General features: G+C 34.6%; 1 non-coding gene across 1 annotated transcript; it reads right to left on the reverse strand.

Annotated features, from left to right (window-relative positions):
- Nucleotides 1-12801: 12801 nt before the first annotated feature.
- On the reverse strand, nt 12802-12908 carry LOC131183473 (small nucleolar RNA R71). Its single transcript, XR_009151530.1, has one exon. It is a non-coding gene; the product is annotated as a small nucleolar RNA R71 (small nucleolar RNA).
- Nucleotides 12909-14450: the final 1542 nt, after the last annotated feature.

Below are 14450 nucleotides of genomic sequence, written 5' to 3' on the forward strand. Positions count from 1 at the left end.
AGCATCATCTCTCCACAGCAGCCACCACAAGCACCACCACCTCCACAAGATGGCAAGGGCAAAGGACTTCTCATACCTGACTGACCAGCTTTTATTCTCCATTTACATTTCATGTCTTTAATTTCGTTGCTTAATTAATTAGTATTTTGAACTTGTTTAGTTAATATTTTGCTTGTGTTGTTTTTATTTTACTTGAACCATTTACTTATTCAGTTTTTTTTAGTTCCGCATAAAATACATTTTTCTTTTATGTTTTTAGTACATTGCTCACTTGCTTTTATGTGCTACTTCGAATTTACACTTGATGGTTACATTTTTGAGCTTAACTTCCTATTTCAACTTTTTGAGTTTAATTGATTTAATGGATTCCATCGCACTGTTTCTTTTGCAATGAGTGCAGCAGCTGTCCAAATTTTATCTAATTAAATTGGCTGCACTTCAATGAGGTAACACTTCTTATCTCAGCTTGTGTCACTTTCAACACAAGTTGTGCTATCGCTTATGCAACAGGGTAATAATTCTCTATGCACATATAGCCCAATTACCCCATTCCATGCACTCTTTTAACATTGAGGACAATGTTCATTCTGAGTATGGGGGAGAGGGTAAATTTTTTGCAAAAATTATTTTTCCTTTTTCACTTGCATATAGCGACATACTTATTACTTCATACTTGTACATATTCACATACATACACTGCATATAGCTTCATATACTTAGTTATGCATACTTAGTTATGTATAGGTTGACTATACATTTATACACTCATGCATATCATTCATTCATTTAAAATTTTCGGATTTTTAAACCAGTCTTTGAATTCCATAAGTTGCTTATTCAAGCAATCCAACTTGCCTTTAGATGGTTAGTGGAATGAAAGTTCCAGCTGAGTACAAAGTCTTAAGCATTATTCTTTCTCTTACTTAATAGCTGAAAATTAATACATTCATCTAGGTATGCAAATTCTGATTAGTTATTTTGAGTTTTGAGTGTCTGGATAAGCCTTTAAGGAAGAAAATGGTCCTTGTCGTCTCACCATTCCTAGAACAAGCATTTTAGATCTTTCAAAGCGAAATTTTTAACTTGCATTTGATAAGAATATGATTTAGGCATTCCTTCATATTCTAAACCTCACATTTAGCCTTAACCTACCTTAATTTCATTTCAACCCTTGCAAACCCCCTTGAACCTTAATTCCCTAATTTCTTTGGAACCCAAATCATTTACCTAGCCATTAAACCTAAACACTACCACCTATTTATGAGAATAATATTTTAGCAATTAAGTGCATAAAAAATAAAAAAATAAAAAAAAAAACACATGGAGGATTGAAACATCTTGAAAAGTGCTAAAGTAATTGTGAAAAGTTGATAAAAAGAAGTCACCAAAATATCCCAAAGGTAATTTTGGGTGTGACACGAAATAGTGACACATACAAAATCAAAATAAATAAAATAAAATAAGTATAAAAAGAGTCCCTTTGTATAATCATTGTGATAGCACTTGAGGTTCATTGTGAATTTCTTTCCTCTTGATAAAAAATTCTATTATTATAAAAAAAAAAAAAAATGGATGCACTTTGAGTTTCATGATTAATATTATTCTCATATTTTGTTTACCTTATTCCCTTTATTTGTTAACCACAATCTTACCCTATTTGACCCCATTACAACCCTTAAAAAGACCTAATGATTCTTTGAAAAATGCTTGTTACATTAGTAGAGTTAGATCTTTTATGCTTGCATATGGGTTTGGCAATATAATCTTCCATACATTACTCACCATCTATTTGAGACACATTGGCTATCTATTTCACTTAGGTTTGTTTTGGCACAATTGACTCTTGTAGCTGGTTGGTATTTGTTGCTTGGGTTGATTGGTTAATTCTTAGCTATTCTATAATTGTTGAGAGTGCTTGCTTCATTCTTTGTGCTTTTGCTGGTGGGAACTTGGTATGTTGGTGGCTAGAGGTAAGTTGGTGGTTTGGATTAGTGATTTTTGTGTTTTCAAAGACTGATTCTATTCCCTTCCAAATGAGTTTTAATGCAATTTTGCTTGAGGACAAGCAAGAGTTTGAGTATGGGGGAATTTGATACATGCATTTTATATCATCATTTAGATATAATTTTTGCACATAATTTGCCCTTGTTCATAGCCATTATTATAGATATTAGTATATATTTAGTCAATTTTGCAATTTTCACTTTTCTTAGTTTAATTTTTGGAATTTATTTGTTTTGTAGGTTAAATTTGGAGAAATTTGATGTATTTTGATCAGAGTAGCCATTTGGAGGAGATTAAAGTTAAATTGCAAAAATTTTGAAGTTGAGTAAAAAATGGCCGAGAGCGACACAACCTGCAGCACAATCGAATTAGCTTATGTCGCAGGTTGTGTCGATCGTCAGATATTCACGCCGAGAGCCACACAACCCGCAACACAACCAACGACACAACTGACTCGGCTTATGTCATTTTTACTGGAAATGGTTGACGTGGCATTTCCGTTACTCCAGCTTTTTACCTCACTTTCTCTGGAACTTTCCCCCTTTTACCCATTCTAGGGCAGACCCTTAGCCTATATAAAGCCTCATTTTATCATTTTCTTTCCATAGAGAGCAAGAGAGGCATTTTTGGCAAGATTAGAAAGAGAGAAGGAGGGAGCACGTTCTGCATTTTTTCCAGCAGCCTGCAGAACTCGTTTTCTCCACTTTTCTGCAGCAGATTCTGCTGCATATTTCTGGGTTTTTCTACCCTTTAGCTTACATTTCCATTATTTCTTCATTTATACATTTGGGTTTGTCTTAAAACTATGAATAGTGAGTAGTTGATTGAGATTCTAGAGATGGGTTTGTAAATATTGATTTGTATTGTGGTTTTGAACTGATTTAGCCATTTAAATGGGATTTGTTATATTTTGATTTATTGCTTGTGAGCTTGTTGCCTTGCTTGATGAATGGGCCCTCATTAAGTTAAGTTTTAATCTTTAATAGATGGACTGAAAAGTGAATATTAGGGATAGATAATCTTGCAATAAACTTTATTTTCTTGGTGTTAGAGATAAGCTAAGAGGATTAAGGGGAACTTTCCATAAATCAATTAGATCTTTAAATGGGTTTTTGTTAGGTTTGAAATACCGTGAAAACAGGGTTTGATTTAATGAAAACCAACTTTGAAATGCTTGAAAAAGGTTTCAAAAATTTAAGAATTGATTTCCCTCAAAATTGCAATTCTCATGTGTTTGGCTAAATTAAGGATAAACCACATGCAAACAATATTGAAAATCCAATCTCTAGAATCAATTTAATTTTCATTGAATTTAGATTTAATTCCTCTCAAATTTCATAAATAGAAATTTCAAATTAATTTTTGGTAATCTAGTTTAATTAATTTTAGTTAATTGTTTGATTTAGTTTTAATTCCTCAAATACCAATTTTAATTCCAAATTTCATTTTACATCTTTAAATTTTATCACTCTAATTAGCTTATACTTTTATTTCCAATTTAAACACAATTCCCTGTGGGATCGATATCATTTTTTAAAACTATACTACTGTGACCTGTGCACTTGCGGACACACCGTATCAATTTACAAATTAATTAAGGAACTTAATGGGTCTTGATTAATTTTAACTCCACGAAAGTAGGATTAGATTGATTAAGGCACTATTTGTCTCACTCGAAAGAGTATTCAAAGGATTTAAGAGTTAATCTCTGTAACACCCCTATTTGCATAGCCTGGTATATTTTACTATTTCGGTGACCGGTGTCGGTCTGGACAATTAAGGGGATTAGAACCACACTTAAGACAACTAGATAAGTCCTAAACACAAATAATTAGTAATTGTTAATTAGTTAAGTATAAATAAGAAAAACAGAACATAAGAAGTTAAATGAGCCGAGAGTCACAGCAATGGGTGACCTTCTCGGGAAGGATTGCGAAGTCGATTTAAACTTAAATTTTGAATAGTAAAATGTGACGCTGCGGTCCTTAGGACTATTGCGAACACAGTGGAAAAGAGAAAATCACAAAAAAGAATTATTAAGCAGGTCAAATAATTAGGTCAGGGATCCGGAAGAAATATTGAATTATTTACAAACCGGATCAAACCGGCGATGGGCAATTTGGTCAATTCACCCCTAGAGCTGACTCGTGATCTGTCCAATAAAATTAGAGAAATGAAAATTTTGGGATCAAGAATTAAATTAAAAAACTAATGAAAAAAAAAAAGGAAAAGAAAAGAAAAAGTTTATTACATCACCCTCACCTCACAATTATGACATCATAAGTCAAAAATTTATTTTCCCACCATATTTGACTAACTCAATTACACAAAATTAACCATAAAAGACCTAAAAATTAAAAAAGAAAATAACACTTTCTCTTACCTCAAGTTTCGGTAGCCATCACTCCCATAGCTCCACCATTGTTCTTCCTCCATGAAAGCTTGAGTTCAAGCTTGTAAACACCCACTTAACCCTACCTTGCCCCAAATTCTTCCATAAAAACTTGTTAACCTCACTTGAGAAGAAGATTGAGTACAAAAGAAAGAAGAAAAGAAGAAGGAAATTGAAGATTTAACATCCAAGTTGAGGTTAGTGATTTAAGTTGAAAAATTTAGTTTGTTAGTTGTGTTTATAGCTTAACTAACTTAGAAATAAACTTAAAATGAAATGAAAATAATTGTTGGAGGACTAGAAGTAAATTCGGTCAGCTAGGGTTTGTGATGGAAATGCTTGTGTTTTGATTGAATTACTTATGTTAGGAAGCTTAATTGAGTGATGGAGTGATATTAGTATGCTTAGAATTAATTAAATGTAATAATTAGGGTAGTTAGGGTTTTGGCACCTAGGGTTTGAAAGACAAAAAAGTGAGAATTTGTTAAATGATGTATTTGACCTTGTTGGAGTTGAGAAATGGTCATTTTTGACCAATTGAGGTATGTTGGAAGTGTTGGAATTGAGTGGAGATTCGGATTGGATGTGGGCAGTATGCAGGTAGCATGACCAAGGTCCCTTTCAGGGATCAAAACTGAAAATTTACAAGCTCAATTGGTGTGAGGCCAATTGGGAATGAAACTAGACACAAAATGACATATTTTTCATTTAGGAATTATGCCCAAAAAGTGACCAAAACCTAGTGAACAAATTGACCAAATCCGGACTTAGGCAATCTGACCTGTACAAAAATGACTAAATGAATAGTGTTTGTTCATTTGGCCATAATTTGGGCTAGGCAGACCTAAATGACCTGAAATTTTACCAGTAAAAAGCTGAGTTATAGACTTAAAACTTTCATGAAGAACACAAACCCAAATTATGCCCTTAACCAAGTCATTTAGCCACCCAAAATTGGTGACTTAAAACTGCCATAACCAGTTTTGGTGCCCAGAAATCTGGGTTAAGTCTAATCCGGCAGCCATGATTCAAATGGCTAGAACTTGAGCTACAAAACTTCAATTAGAGTGATTCAAAAAGGGAAATAAAGTTAAGACAATAGGGAACATTTTCTATGAAAAAACTTAGCCAAATTCTAACAGCAACATGACCAATGGAATAGTGCAACATAGGACACTAAAACTGAAAATTTACAAATTTTTCCTAAAAGACTTAAGTTTTGAGTAAATAACCAAAACCAACAAATTAGGTAACCAAAATGTGGTATGTGGCTGAAGTTGAAATTCTCATACCTATTAAGCCTTAGAAAGTCAACAAATTGACTTGAATAGTATCGTGAATAGTAACCCCGAAATACAAATTTTAAAGAACGTCAAGTTTAGCATATTAAAGCTAGGTAAAAGTAAATTTGAATTTATTTTTGGATTTATGATAAGTTATGATACTGAAACACTGTGAAACTGTGTGTTTCAGTGGAAAAGTACCGAGAAAGAACCCGAGGGATTGAGTTAAGGCCAAGAGGCGACTCGTATAAGGTTTGTGCACAACATAGAAATTCTGTAAATTTTCTTTTACACATGGTTTTGAATGAATTGAAATATTGAATTGTGACATTATTGTATTGAAATATTTATTATGCTTTTGTTTTAAATTGTTGAAAGTTATTTGTGTATGTTTGAGATGGCATGAATATTTAGTAAATTGTTAAGATAAGTTTTGAAACCAAAGTGTCATGACCATATATTTGAATACCTCACTAGCATGACTAGTAGGGGAAATTAGTTTCGAATTTTGATTCATTCTCTGGCTGAAGTGTTGAGGTGTGTGCCAGTAGAAGAAGAAAAAGAATGGGTTCCCATATATTTGAGCTAGCTAGCCTTGTGTTGTGACTTCTCCTTAGCCTTTGGCTATTGAGATGATATTTGTTTTGAATGGCATGATATAACTGTGTGTTTTTATGAAATGTGTTTTGAGACTTTTAAAATGAAATTGTTTGGATTAAAATTTTATAAGTCATGTTTTGAATGTATTGCTCATGTTCAATTTAAATTTTGAATAAATATGATTTAAATTCCGCATAAAGATTACTTTTAGTATGTTGTGCACTACTGAGTCCTAGTACTCAGCGATAGCTGTTATTGCTGTCGCATATATAGAGACTAGAGGAGCAGCAGAGTGAGCTGCTGAGGATTGAGGAGCTACCTGCTTCGAAGTTATCGGGTATATCTTATACCCTGATTGTAAAAATTTATTTTGATATATGTAATGTATGTAAATGTATGGACATGTAAAATTAGTTATGAGCAGTTGTATAAAGCTGTATTAAATTTTGATTTGGATTTTTCCTAATGTAAATTTTTGTAATGATGTATATAAATTGGTTTATCTTTAATGAAATATGAATGGAAGTATTTTGTTTTAATTTGAATGAAATTGATTAATAGTATTTTGATGATTGTTGAATTTTGGAAATTGAGAAATGATGTTGAAATTGGTTGGGAAATTGATGAAGTTGTTGAGATCAATCTTTGGAAGTGCTTTTTACAGGTATTTGAAGAACTATTTTCTCAAAATATAGATGGCACTCTGCCGAAATTTTAATAGAATTTGTGGAAAAATAAAATGGAACAAAATTTTAACTAGTTTTCAAACTCTAATTAAATGTTTTGATACCTATTAGAAAATGCTCACCACTTATAAAAAGTAAAAAAATTGTTTTAAAATCCCTTGTAGGGTACTTAATGAGTTATCGGTAGGTAAAGTTCGATAGTTCATTAGGTATTCTACGGGATCATGTTATGCCTTACAGATGGGTAAGGTGTGATAATCTCCTTAAAACCCGTAAATTTCATAAGATTGGATAATCAATTTAAAAATCCCAAAATAGCTTGAATATGAACTCCCAAACTCCGGAATCATCCTTTTATTATTATTAATTTCTAATTGAATTTAATTGCTTGCCATTTTAAATCTTGCCATATTTCAATTTGCTTATTTTAATTTACTGCAAATTTAGTTGAATCTTTACATTGTTGATTAGATTATTAATTTTGCATATATAGATTTTACACGTCAATATCTATCAATCTATTGCTTGAATTTTAAAAATAGTTCAAATTAGTCAATTTTTATATCAAAAATTCAATCATTAACACAACTCTTCGTGGGAACGATATCTTTTCTATATTACTTGTACGACCCGTGCACTTGCGGTTGGAACCCATCAAATTGACACCTTTAGGAAGCTCCTAGGACCCCAAGTGTTGTCCCTCTAGCTTGTCCACACTAAGATCACCAATGACAGCCCCAGTTTTGCTTCTCCAGCCTTTGCCAACTAATTATAATTTGGGGTTTTGCTTTTAGAGAGGTTGTATGTGTGTATAGGACACTAGAAATAATTTCTAGCAATTTTAATTCAAAGGGAATGAATGATTTCTCTTTGAATTGATGAGAAAGCAAGAGGAATGAGAGGAAGTAGTGGTGCCGCTAATAAACTCATTTTATATAAGTATTTTAGGGTAGTTTTGCATTTATTTTGCCTTTTTAGTTTAGTAATTTTATGCTTTTTTTAATGCTTATTTTCGTTAATTTGTTAATTTTAGTTTCATTATATTTGATTTTCGGAATTTTAATGTTTTTGATAGGTTTTAATAAGGTTTAAAGGCAAAAAGGTCCATATAGAAGAAATTCAAAGTGATTTGGAAGCCTAGAGTGGTGTGAAAAATGAAGAAAATTCACTTAAAGAAGAAGTCCAGCCGAGACTTTCAAGGGCTTCAACATGCCCCGTGTTGAGGGTCGTGTGAAGATAAGAGTCAGCCAGCAGGAATCCACATGAGGCATATAAATTCACACTGAGTCGTGTAAACAGAGATTTCGGAACAAAACACCCCGAAAGTTTCAAGGGCTTCAGCATGCCCCGTGTAGCTGGTCGTGCAGAATCTAAAGGCTCCTCCTCCGAATCAACATGAGGCATGTGGGATGGCGCTGGCAGATTTGCTGACATAGAAAAATTTTCTCTTTTCACACCTTTTACACCTTTTATCTTTATCCCTTTAGAGACTATTTTTAGGGCAAACCTTGAGGGGATATATAATCATCATATTCTCATTTTCACTATAAGGAGAAAGAGAGAGAAAAATCAAAAGAGAAAGGAAAGAGGGAATCACGCCATTTCTAGGAGGAAAACCGCCTGCAGAGTGACATTTTCCAGCTTCCATTTTTCAGAGATTTAGATCTTCTTCTGATGGGTTATTTTATTTTTAGTTTTATTTTCATGTTTTCTTGTTCTATTTCATATTTTCTGTAACACCCCTAATTTTTAAATTTATTATTTTGTGGGTAAATATTAATATTTTATTTTATTTAAATTTTAAGAAATTATTTAAAATTTTTCGGATTTTAAAAATTGGGTTCAATTTTTTGAAAATATAAAACTTTGATGATTTTTAAAAATTAATTTAAAGACCACGTGGCAAAACTAAAAATATATTTGGACTCTACGAATTTTTCTAGGTTTTCTAAAAATTTTTTGAAATTTTTGGGTCTCGTTTTTTGGTCCCAAGGAAGAGTAAAAATTTAAAATTTTGTATCCTGAATCGAACTGGCCGAATCGGACCGGCCCGACCGGCCCATTTTCTTTTTCTTTCCTTTTCCGCGCGCCCCGTTGCTATTCCTCTCTCTCCCGTTTTCTCTCTCCTCTCTCCTCCCCTTGCCGCGCCGCCGCCACCCAGCCCTCTCCAGCTCGCCGTCTCACCTCCAAGCCTCTTCCCCGCCACAGTTCGGCGCTCCAGGCGGCCAGAAACGTCACGCGAAGACCCACCTGTGCGCGTGCGCCGTTTCACCTTCCTGGCTAAAATTCGGTCGATCCAGCCACCGTTTGGGCCGGGTCTTGTGTATAAACTCATCTACACCTCGAGAGCTTTCCATAGACACCAAGAACACTAAAATCCATTGAGCAATTTGCCCAATTTTTGTCTAAGAAGTTTTAGCTCATTTCAAATTTTGGGCTAGATTTATGAAAAACCGTGAACCCCACGAGAAAACTGAGAGTACTAAAGCGCTCCACTCGTCGAGAGCTTCGCGGCAATATAAATTTCAAATTTTTTCGACACCGTTTTTTGGTGGGTCCCATGAAATTTCGTGGTGTTTTTTCGAGCACTAAATGAGCTTAGAAAATTCCGTAAAAATTATGTACTAACTCCCGTATTGTGGGCTTCGTGTAGGTACCTTCAATTCACGAATATTCAACGGTTGCCCGGGTCTGTAAATTTCCGGCCAGACAGACAAACTATCGAAAAAGTATTAGAATTGGGTCGAGATTTTGGCTACCCCACCATTGTCAGATGTCCCGAGCGCGTCTCCGGGGTCAGAATTGGCATAGGTAAACCAGAACCTTGCTTTTTCTTAATTGTCTAGTGCTTGAATTGGATTAAAAATCTATAAAATATTCGTGGTAGCTCAGAAAATTATGATTTTTTTTGCATTAGCTTAGTAATATTGCAAAGGACTGCGGGGCAAAGTTTTAGAATCTTTAGAGCTTATTTGGATAGTTTTTGCAAAAGTGTCAATTATAAGGACTAAACTATAATTTTACATATTGTGATTGATGACTGTTTGGATGGGCCCAGGAGGGGCTGTGTGATGTGATTGAGTTGTGGGTGTATGGTTTGTGGATATAGAAGTGCATTTTTTAAGCCTTTTTGCAGGTTGGGTAGATCCTAGGTATAGGGAAGACTCTGCCGGATTTTCAGCACGACTTAGGACATCTTTGGTCTTTTCTCAATTTTTATTATGTAAAATGTATTAAATAATTATAAAAAAATTGTCAGGTGAGCCGGGACAACCTTCCTCCTCCGCCCAGCCGCCACAGTAACTGCGGTTAAGTCTGTGAGTAAAATATTAATTTTAATTGTAATTTCGATATTACTATATGTTCAAGCATGCTCATGCATTACTTATATGTATATATCTATGTAGTTAAATACCAGGCACATTTTATATTGCATTCTTAATTGACGAATTGCCATGGGTGTTGTTTGTGGTAATTTGGAGCAGTGTACGTGTGTTGGCGTGCGTGTGATATGGTGCTGGATATGGACAGGACGGGTAGACACGGCTTGAGATCTTCGCTGGGACCCAGTCCTTCGGGGTAGACACAGCTTGAGATCTTCGCTTGGACCCCGTATTTGGTTTATTAAGCGAAAGTCCGACTTGAGATCTTCGCTGGCAGAGGTTGGATTAAGAGGGCTTTATAGGGGATCAGCTCCCATATATGTATTGTTTGACATTATCGGGTGTGTGCGTGCTCCAAATTGCCTTTTTGAAGTGATTTGTATGAAATTTATGACGATGTTGCATTTCGCTTCATAGGGTGCATTAGCTTTAGATAGCTATAGAGATTATGGTTAAAATTGATATTTTACTCTCTGAGTCGAACGCTCACTCCTGTTCATCTATTTTTTCAGGCTACAGGAGATTTCTTGTTGAGTTCTAACCTGCCTCTCTCCCTCGCAGGTCGTCTATTAATGTCTGTAGCGTTTGTATAATTATGTTAACTCCTAGAATTCTGCATGTGTTAGAAATATTTTTTTGATTTGGGTTTGTAATATAATTGCCATGTTGGACCTGTAAACTTATTAAATGCATGCATGTTGGACTGGATGAGGGAGCCGAGCTCCCATTTATTTTTATGGTATCATGATTATATGGAGGGTGAGCTGAGCTCCCCAGATGATTATATATTGTGTTTACAGGTCGAATGAGTCAAAAACTCTCCGTTGTATGGTCCATTTTATGGCTGCACTCTGTCCGGTTGAATTCTTGAAATTGGGCCCAAATGGGCCTTAGAGTTGAGTTGAGGAATAGTTAGGCTTACTACGGGCCTCGAGGGCTTTAGGCTGGCCTAGGTCCTAGTGCCGGTCCAGCCCATAGGTTGGGTCGTGACATTTTCTACTTGTAAATACAAGCATGAGTGAGTAGATACTTAAGATTTCAGAGTTGGGTGTAATGATTTAAGTTTTATCTATTGATTTGGACTGGTTTTAGCTAGATTTTAATATATATAAGTTTTGATTCTTATCTTGTGTGCTTATTTACATACCCATTGTTAGTACCCTTTGGGTTTTATTCTTAATCTTAGATTGAAGGACCGAGAGGTGAAAATCTATGATAGATTATCAAGATAATGAACTTAATCACCTAGTGTTAGAAATAAACTAGTGGGTTAAGAGGAATTTTAAGTTGATTAAAATGCTTAAAAGGTTTTGGGTAATTAAACATCGCATGAGAATGGGTTTAGTTTCCTTTAAAACACTCTTTAGTTTGCTTGAAAGAGAAATTAAAGGAAATCAGAATCAACTTCCTTCAAAATTGTATTTCCCTTAATTTTGGTTTTGCCTATCCATATCCCAATAAAATTTACTTCATGAACCTCAACTTTGGAATCAATTTTGCCATTAATTAATTAAATCCTTAATTACCTATTGAAAATTTTAGTAAATTAGTATAGTGCTTAGAATTTTAATTGCATCATTCATCATAATTTATTTATTTTTCCAATTTAATTTGCTGCATCTCTTACTCTCTTTTTGGCATAAATTATCGATAGCCCAAATAATCATAACTTTTATAGTTTGGTACTCAAACAATAAATCTCTGTGGGACGATATCTTTTCTTTACTACTTAAACAACCCGTATACTTGCGGAGTACGCAATCAAGTTTTTGGCACCGTTGCCGGGGATTTGTTTTTGTTTGATATTAGATGATTGATTGTTTTTTATTTAATTTGGGCACTTTATTTTTTTTTTATTTTAATTTCTCTTATTTATCATTTTACTTTGAGATTTTCTTATTTTGGTTTTTCAGGTACATATCTTTTATATGAGAAGAACAAAAAGTGCAAAAATTGATTTAATTTTTGATCCTGAGATAGAAACGACAGCTAAAGCTTTAAGAGCAGAGTCTAAAAGAAGAAAAGCTGAACTCAGAATTCAAAAGCAACAAGAGTAACAAGTGATAGAAGCTATGGCAAACAATAACAACCGATCAATTAAGGATCATGCTTTTCCTAGTTTTGGAGATTTTAGACTGAGTATTACAAGGCCTAGAGTGGAAGCAAACAACTTTGAGTTGAAGTCCTCACTTTGTCAAATGGTTCAACAGTCACAGTTTGGGGGAGGTCCTACTGAGAGTCCACATGTGCACCTTGCACATTTTCTTGAGATTAGTGACATGCTGAAAATAAATGGAGTGTCAGATGATGCCATCCGGCTGAGATTATTTCCTTTTTCTTTGAAGGATCGTGCTAGGGAGTGGTTGCATTCATTACCTTCGGGCTCAATAACTACTTGGGATGAGTTGTCACAAGCTTTCTTGGCTCAATACTTTCCTCCTAGCAAGACTGCAAATTTGAGAAATGAATTAACTTCTTTCAGACCAAGGGATGATGAGAGTCTTTATGAAGCTTGGGAGAGATATAAAGATCTTTAAAGGAGATGTCCACATCATGGAATCCCTAAATGGATGCTAGTTCAACATTTCTACAATGGTGTTTCTCCCGCAATTAGAAGTATAATTGATGCATCTTCAGGAGGTGATCTTATGGAAAAGTCAGAAGATAAAGCTTATTCAGCATTGGATAAAATTGCTTATAACAATTATCAATAGAGCTGTAAAAGAAATGAAATGAAGAAGCCACCAGCTGGTGTATATGAATTAGATGCCATGAGTATGTTTAATGCCAAATTTGATGCTTTGACGAGAAAAATGGATAAGTTAAGCATGAAGGTTGACTTATCAATTGGAGGATCTAGTCATACAGAAGATGTTGGTGCGGGAAATATGCATTGTATCAATGATTTTCCTTCCTATGGGCAAGAGTTTGGAAATGAGCAAGTTGATTTTGTTGGGAATTACAATCAGAAACCAGTTGGTAATCCTTTTTCTGCTACATATAATCCAGCATTGAGGAACCACCCTAACTTTTCTTGGGGAGTTCGACAAGGGCAGCAACAGAATTATCAACAACCTCCTAATTTTTAGCAACAACAGCAGAATTTTCAGCAAAACAAAGTACCACCTGGATTTCCACCACAAAGGAATCAAAATGCACCTATTCCACAACCACCAGTTCAGTCTTCAGACCAAGATTCAATTTTTAAGTCTATGATGGAGAATTTCTTAACTGCTCAACAAAAACAAGGAGAAATGATTCAACAATTAACTTCAAGGATAGACCAGCTTGCCACTCATAACAGGATGTTGGAAAACCAAATAGCTCAACAAGCAAGTTCTTCTAGCAAAGCACAAGGGAAACTTCCAAGTCAACCAGAGAATCCTAGAGAACATTGCAACGCAGTGATCCTAAGGAGTGGGAAAATTATGGGAGAAGAAGAGAAAGATGAGGTAAAAGAGGAAAAGAAGAAAGAAGATGAAGACAATAATTAATTCACTTCGAATCATGATGAAGTTAATGAGGAAGCAAACAAGAAGAAGGAAGTTGAAAAAGAAGAAGAGGAAAAGTATTTGCCTCCACCACCATACAAGCCACCATTGCCATATCCTCAAAGGTTTCAGAAAGCAAAGCTAGATAAGCATTTGGGAAATTTTTGGAAGTTTTAAAGAAGTTATACATCAACATTCCATTTACAGATGCAATTTCTCAAATGCCCTCATATGCTAAGTTCCTAAAGGAAATCTTATCAAACAAGAAAAAATTGGAGGATTATGAAACTGTTGCACTTACTGAAGAATGCAGTGCTATATTGCAGAATAAGCTTCCCCATAAGCTTAAAGATCCAGGAAGTTTCTCTATTCCATGTCACATTGGAGAGACAAGTATTGAAAAAGCATTGTGTGATCTTGGAGCTAGTGTAAGTTTGATGCCGCTCTCCATTTGTGAAAAGTTGAAGGTAGGAGATTTGAAGCCCACCACCATTTCTTTGCAACTAACTGATAGATCTATCAAATATCCAGTGGAAATTTTGGAGAATGTGCCATTAAAGGTTAGAAAATTTTTTATTCCTGTGGATTTTGGGGTTCTAGAGACGGAGGAG

The sequence above is a fragment of the Hevea brasiliensis genome, chromosome 9 (assembly GCF_030052815.1).
Source record: "Hevea brasiliensis isolate MT/VB/25A 57/8 chromosome 9, ASM3005281v1, whole genome shotgun sequence".
NCBI lineage: Eukaryota > Viridiplantae > Streptophyta > Magnoliopsida > Malpighiales > Euphorbiaceae > Hevea > Hevea brasiliensis.